At 50.3% G+C, this 6585-nt stretch overlaps 1 protein-coding gene across 2 annotated transcripts in view; it reads left to right on the forward strand.

Annotated features, from left to right (window-relative positions):
• Window positions 1–820: 820 nt before the first annotated feature.
• Window positions 821–6585, forward strand: part of HMOX2 (heme oxygenase 2) — a 37216-nt gene continuing 31451 nt past the window's right edge. The window contains exon 1 of one of the 2 annotated variants that reach the window (XM_023225783.1): window positions 821–1134. The gene's annotated coding sequence lies outside the window, so the exon portion shown is untranslated. The remainder of the gene's footprint in view (window positions 1135–6585) is intronic. The other variant, XM_023225782.2, reaches the window with a different exon arrangement.

The raw sequence follows: 6585 nt of genomic DNA on the forward strand, positions 1-6585 counted from the left end.
CTGAGGCAGGAGGATGGTTTGAGAACAGGAGCTCGAGGCTGCAGAGAACTCTGATTGCACCATTGCACTCCAGTTTGGGCTACACAGCCAGACCCTGTCTTAAAAAAAAAAAAAAAAAATCCAGACACGGTGGTTCACGCCTGTAATCCCAGCACTTTGGGAGGCCAAGGCGGGTGGATCACCTGAGGTCAGGAGTTCAAGACCAGCCTGGCCAACATGGTGAAACCCCGTCTCTACTAAAAATACAAAAATTAGCCGGGTGTGGTGGCACGTCCCTGTAATCCCAGCTATTTGGGAGGTTGAGGAGGAGAATCGCTTGAACCCGGGGGAAAGGGGTTGCAGTGAGCCGAGATCACGCCATTGCACTCCAGCCTGGGTGACAAGAGCAAAACTCCGTCTCAAAAAAAAAAAAAAAAAAAAAAATTCATTCTGTCATTCTGGCTGCTGTTTGAAGAATGCCCATAATGCAACAGGGAGATCAGATACAAGACTGGTAACCGATGCGTCGGAGTTGAGACTCAGTTTCGCAGATTGCATTGGCAAGTGACCAAGTGGGTGGTGCCACGATTGACAACCCTATTTCTTACATCACTGAGTGGATGTAAAAGGATTAAACCACACTGCGGAAGAAAAGTGCTCAGCCCTGAGGCACCCGCACACACCTCGGCTCTTGTGAACACTAGCGTTCCTGCCGAAGGACCCCTACTTACCCCGCTGAGCAGAGCCTGAGCCTGCAGCGTCTAAAGACCTGGAGAAAGCCACATGCTCCACTTCCCGCCCCCCGCAAGGGCCTGTCAGCTACAAGGGGCGTGTCCTCCCTAGGCCCCGCCCCGCGCTGCGTGCCGACGTTGTACCGGCCTTCGCGCCAGTCCGTTGGGCTGCGGGGACTGCGGCGCCTGAGGGAGTCGCTGACGGGCAAGCTGAGTGGAGCCTGGCGGACGGGCCACAGCGACCTGCGGCAGGTGAGCTGTCTGCGCCCTCCCAGGGCCTTCCTTCCGCCCGGCTCCTCGGACCGCGCCGTGTCCTTCGCGGGCGCTGCCTCGGTCCAGGCCTTCGGACCTGGGCTCGGCCAGGCCACAGCCGTCTGCGTCCCCGGCGCGGGTCTGAGGGGAGACCGGGCAGGCCGGAAACTGGGTGAGGCCGGGCAGAAGCACGAAGACGGGCGTGGAGGGGCTGTCAGGGGAGGGCGAAACCCCGGACGCCGCTCTCTAGAATCGTCTCCCCGGGGACGCGGGGAGGCCTGAGCGGCTTTCTTTGGCGTCCTCCTTGGGCCCACCCCCTCCCACCGTCACGGCCGTGCTGGGCGAGGTGACCCCCGGGGTCGTAGCTGGGGACGTCGGCGGTGCTGACAGGGGATGCCGGCAGAGATTGGAGCCCGGCTTAGCGGCTTCCCGGGCTGTTGGCACTGGCCGGGTCTCTGCCCTTCCTCCAGTGCCCTTATCTGTATAGGAAGTGCCGCTTGAGTGGGTGTCGTGACTTCACAAGTGAACCCTGGTACAGCTTGGAGCAGAGTCGGACTGGGAGGGATCAATTGTAGGGGCAGCCGGTTAGTCTGGACACGGGTTTACCTGTCACCTTCTGAGCGCAGTGCTCTGGGTGCATTAATTGCCCTGCAAAAGCTGCCAGGACCTCCTTGCGGTCTTTGCACGTGGCCTGCCTGTGTCATGCCGTTTAAATCGCGTCTGGGCCGGGGCGGTGGCTCACGCCTGTAATTCTAGCACTTTGGGAGCCCGGGGCGGGCGGATTGCTTGAGGTCAGGAGTCCGAGACCAGCCTGGCCAACATGATGAAACCCCATCTCTACTAAAAATACAAAAATCGGCCGGGCATGGTGACGTGAGCCTGTAGCTCCAGCTACTCAGGAGGCTGAGGCAGGAGAATCGCTTGAACCCGGGAGGCGGAGGTTGCATTGAGCTACCATTGAAGTGAACCCGGGAGGCGGAGGTTGCAGTGAGCTACCAATCACGCCATTGCACTCCAACCTGGGCAACACAGCAAGACTCCATTAAAAAAAAAAAAATCGCTTCTGATAAGCCGGTTGTCATGGCCTGTGGCTGTCCATCCTTGCATACTGTTTTGTTGATGGCGCTATAAACCAGACAAGGTGGAGTGTGATTGAAAAAAACGCTGGCCGGTGCAGTAATCCCAGCACTCTGGGGAGGCCGAGGCAAGCAGATCACTTGAGGTCAGGAGTTCGAGACCAGACTGGTCAACATGGTAAAACTCCGTCCCTACTAAAAATACAAAAATTAGCCTGAGGTGTTGGGGCATGCCTGTAATCCCAGCTACTCGGGAGGCTGAGGCAGGAATCCTTTGAACCTAGGAGGCAGAGCCTGGGTGACAGAGCGAGACTCCATCTCAAAAAAAGAAAAAAGAAAAAAAGCACTGCATAGTACTTTCCACTGGAGGAAGCCTTCTCCTCTCAGCCCCTTGCAAAGCCTTGCGAGTTGATCATTTTTCCACGTGTAAAACGAGGTCAGTGTTAAAACTCAGCTTAGGCTGGGCAGGGTGGCTCACGCTTGTAATCCCAGCACTTTGGGAGGCCGATGTAGGCGGATCACTTGAGGTCAGGACTTAGAGACGAGCCTGGTCAACATGGTGAAACCCTGTCTCTACTAAAAATACAAAAAATTAAATGGGCAGGGTGGCGCGTGGCTGTAATCCCAGCTACAGGGGAGGTTGATTTTGGAGGATCACTTGAGCCCAGGAAGTGGAGGTTGCAGTGAGCTGAGATCGCATCACTGTACTCCAGCTTGGCTGACAGAGTGAGACCCTGTCTCAAAAAAGAAAAAATAAATATCACAAGACAAAATTTGTGCTTACCAGGAGTTCACAGTTAAATAAGACATATAAAAGTTTACTTGGTAAAATTAGAAAAAGTTATCAGATACAACATTTAGGTTTAAACACTGGTGAGGGTGTGGGAATTTGTGGAGCCTTGGAAACACACACACACTCATTGAATGACCTCATCTAAATGGGGATGTGAAGAGGGAAATCCTGTGATTCCTCCATTGTCTGACTTGATTTCCTTTTTTCCTTTGCTGTGGCAACATGTTGAAATGCTGTGAGTCACCAAAAGGGGGAACATGAGCAACTCTAGAAACACCAGTGCCAATGAGTTAACAGACAATAAAGCATTGACTGCCTTTAGCTCACCCCTCATCAAATCTGTTGAAAAATTGTAAAATTGGACAGCTAGAGCTACCTTGATTTTTTTGGTTTCCTTTTAACAGCTGACCCTCTTCACAGGACATTTGGGCTCTACATCAGGATTGCACCCAAAACTGGAATATCACTCCTCCAGGAGGGGCGATATACTTTGAAAATTAGAATTGTGGGCCCAGTGCAGTGGCTCACGCCTGTAATCCCAGCACTTTGGGAGGCCGAGGTGGGTGGATCGCCTGCGGTCAGGAGATAGAGACCAGCCTGGCCATCATGGAGAAACCCTGTCTCTACTTAAAAAAAAAAAAAAAAAAATTAGCTGGGGATGGTGGCACGTGCCTATAATCTGAGCTACTTGAGAGGCTGAGGCAGGAGAATCACTTGAACCTGTGAGGCGGAGGTTGTGGTGAGCTGAGATCGTGCCACTGCACGCCAGCCTGGGCAACAATAGCAAAACTTGGTCTCAAAAAAAAAAAAGAACAGAAAAATTACAATTGTGTATTTCAGTGTAAAATTTGAAATTCAGCTTCTAACTCCTTGGAGAGAAAAGAGATTAAAAACTTGACCTAGACTGGGTGTGGTGGCTCACGCCTGTAATCCCAGCACTTCGGGGTACCCAGGCAGGTAGATCACCTGAAGTCAGGAGTTCGAGACCAGCCTGGCTAACATGTTGAAACCCTGTCTCTACTAAAAATACAAAAATTAGCCTTGCAATTTCAAGACTAGCCTGGCTAACATGGTGAAATCGTGTCTCTACTAAAAATACAAAAATTAGCCTTGCAAAAAGTAGCCTGTAATCCCAGCTACTCGGGAGACTGAGGAAGGAAAATTGCTTGCACCCAGGAGGCGGAGGTTGCAGTGAGCTGAGATCGTGCCATTGCACTCCAGCCTGGGCGACAAGAGCGAAACTTCGTCTCAAAGAAAATAAAATTATATTAGAGTGAACAATAAGTGGGATGCTGGCACATGCCTCTAATCTCAACTACTTGGGAGACTGAGGCAGGAAGTTAATACTTGGTGAGCCTAAGTTTTTGGTGTCTTTGGATGCTGCTTGTTGATCTAAGGGGTTTCCAAACCTTTCTTTTTTGGTAAAATTGGGATTATGACTGGGAACCTGTTTTTGTAGTTTCTCAGGTTATTCTTGTTTGGGGTCCTTGTCTAAGGCACAGGCTGGAAAGAGGAGGGAGTGGACTAGCAGGGAAGATAGAGCGGTAAGTGAATAGAATACCTTAGGAAAGGGACGCCAGAAGAGGTGATCATTGTGTGGTGAACTGTGCTGTCAGTGTGTATATCAGAGGCCAACGAAGTGGATATTCTCTTCACTTGGCTTAGGGAAAAAATTAATTTTTGTTTCACAAATAGATTCGTTTCCTTCCCAGGAGTATCATAGGCCTAATTACTGTCATAGTTCTCAGTAACTTTAAAAAGGCTGTGGGGAAGAATGGCATAACAGACTGGTGTCTTGTACCCAGCCTGCCTTTTTCTTATTCTTCTTTTTTTTTTTTTTTTTTGAGACGGAGTCTTGCTCTGTTGCCCAGGCTGGAGTGCAGTGGCACGATCTCGGCTCACTGCAACCTCTGCCTCCTGGGTTCACGCCATTCTCCTGCCTCAGCCTCCTGAGTAGCTGGGACTGTAGGTGCCCGCCACCACGCCCGGCTAATTTTTTGTATTTTTAGTAGAGACGGGGTTTCACCGTGTTAGCCAGGATAGTCTCGATTTCCTGACCTCGTGATCTTCCCGCCTCGGCCTCCCAAAGTGCTAGGATTACAGGCGTGAGCCACCGTGCCCGGCCTTTTTTTTTTTTGTTTGTTTGTTTTTGAGACAGTCTTGCTCTGTCATCCAGGCTGGAGTGTGGTGGCACAATCTCAGCTCACTGCAACCTCAGCCTGCTGGGTTCAAGCTATTCTCCAGCCTCAGCCTCCTGAGTTGCTGGGATTACAGCTGTATGCCACCATGCCTGGCTAATTTTTGTATTTTTAGTAGAGATGAGGTTTCACTGTGTTGGCCAGGCTGGTCTCCTACTCCTGACCTCAGGTGATCCACCCACCTCGGCCTCCCAAAGTGCTGGGATTATAGGCATGAGCCACTGCGCCCAGCTTTTTTATTTTTTATTTTTTTGAGACAGAGTCTGGCTCTCTCACCCAGGCTGGAGTGCAGTGATTTGATCTCAGCTCACTGCAGTCTCTGCCTCCGGGGTTCAGGCAATTCTCCTGCCTCAGCCTTCCAAGTAACTGGGACTACAGGGATGCACCAACATGCCTGACTAATTTTTGTATTTTTGGTAGAGATGGGGTTTCGCCATGTTGGCCAGGCTAGTCTCCAGCCCTTGACCTCAAGCAAACCACCCTCCTCGGCCTCCCAAAGTGCTGGTATTAACAGGCGTGAGCCACAGCACCCAGCCTTTTTTTTTTTTTTCTTAGCCGGAGTCTTGCTCTGTCACCCAGGCTAGAGTGCAGTGGCGCCATCTCGGCTCACTGCGACCTCTGCCTTCTGGGTTCAAGTGATTCTCCTTCCTCAGCCTCCCGAGTAGGTGGGATTACAGGTGTGTGCCAGCACGCCTAGTTAATTTTTGTATTTTTAGTAGAGATGGGGTTTCGCCATGTTGGCCAGGCTGGTCTCAAACTCCTGACTTCAAGTGATCCACCCACCTGGGCCTTCTAAAGTGCTGGGATTACAGGTGTGAGCGACCATGCCCGGCTAAGGGCCTACAATTTTTTTTTTTTTTTTTGAGACAGAGTTTCACTCTTGTCACCCAGGCTGGAGTGCAGTGGTGTGAAATTGGCTCACTGCAACTTCCACCTCCCAGGTTTAAGCGATTCTCCTGCCTTAGCCTCTGGGGAAGCTGGGATTATAGGCACCTGCTACGACGCCTGCCTAATTTTTTGTATTTTTAGTAGAGACAGGGTTTCACCATGTTGGCCAGGCTGGTCTCAAACTCCTGATGTCAGGTGATCCACCTACCTCTGCCTCCCAAAGTATTGGGATTACAGGCATGAGCACCGTGCCCGGCCAGGCCTACTATTTTTTGTTTTGCTCATGTTGACATGTCTGAGATAGAGGGCCTATTATTAAAGCACTGTGCTAAGGCTGCGAGAAGGTACTAGTGTGATTGAAACAATCTGGTATTATAATGCTGTGATTGAAACAATCTGGTATTATAATGCCATCCTGATTTTAGTTGATCTAGTTGACTGGCCTCATAAGTAGCTGTGATGATCATAATTTTTATGCCAAACACATATCATTGTCTGAGCATACAGGTGTACTGAAAGAATTAGGTGGAACAGGATATTTGAAATCAGAATTGTTCTGGAAAGTCGGGAACATAAAGCTCTGTCTTAACACAGTTGTCTGTATTGCACAATTAATATTTATAAAATGGTACACCTTATGTTATCTTTTTATTTTTCCACCTAAGTCT

This window comes from Piliocolobus tephrosceles, chromosome 17 (genome assembly GCF_002776525.5).
Source record: "Piliocolobus tephrosceles isolate RC106 chromosome 17, ASM277652v3, whole genome shotgun sequence".
In the NCBI taxonomy this organism is placed as follows: Eukaryota; Metazoa; Chordata; class Mammalia; order Primates; family Cercopithecidae; genus Piliocolobus; species Piliocolobus tephrosceles.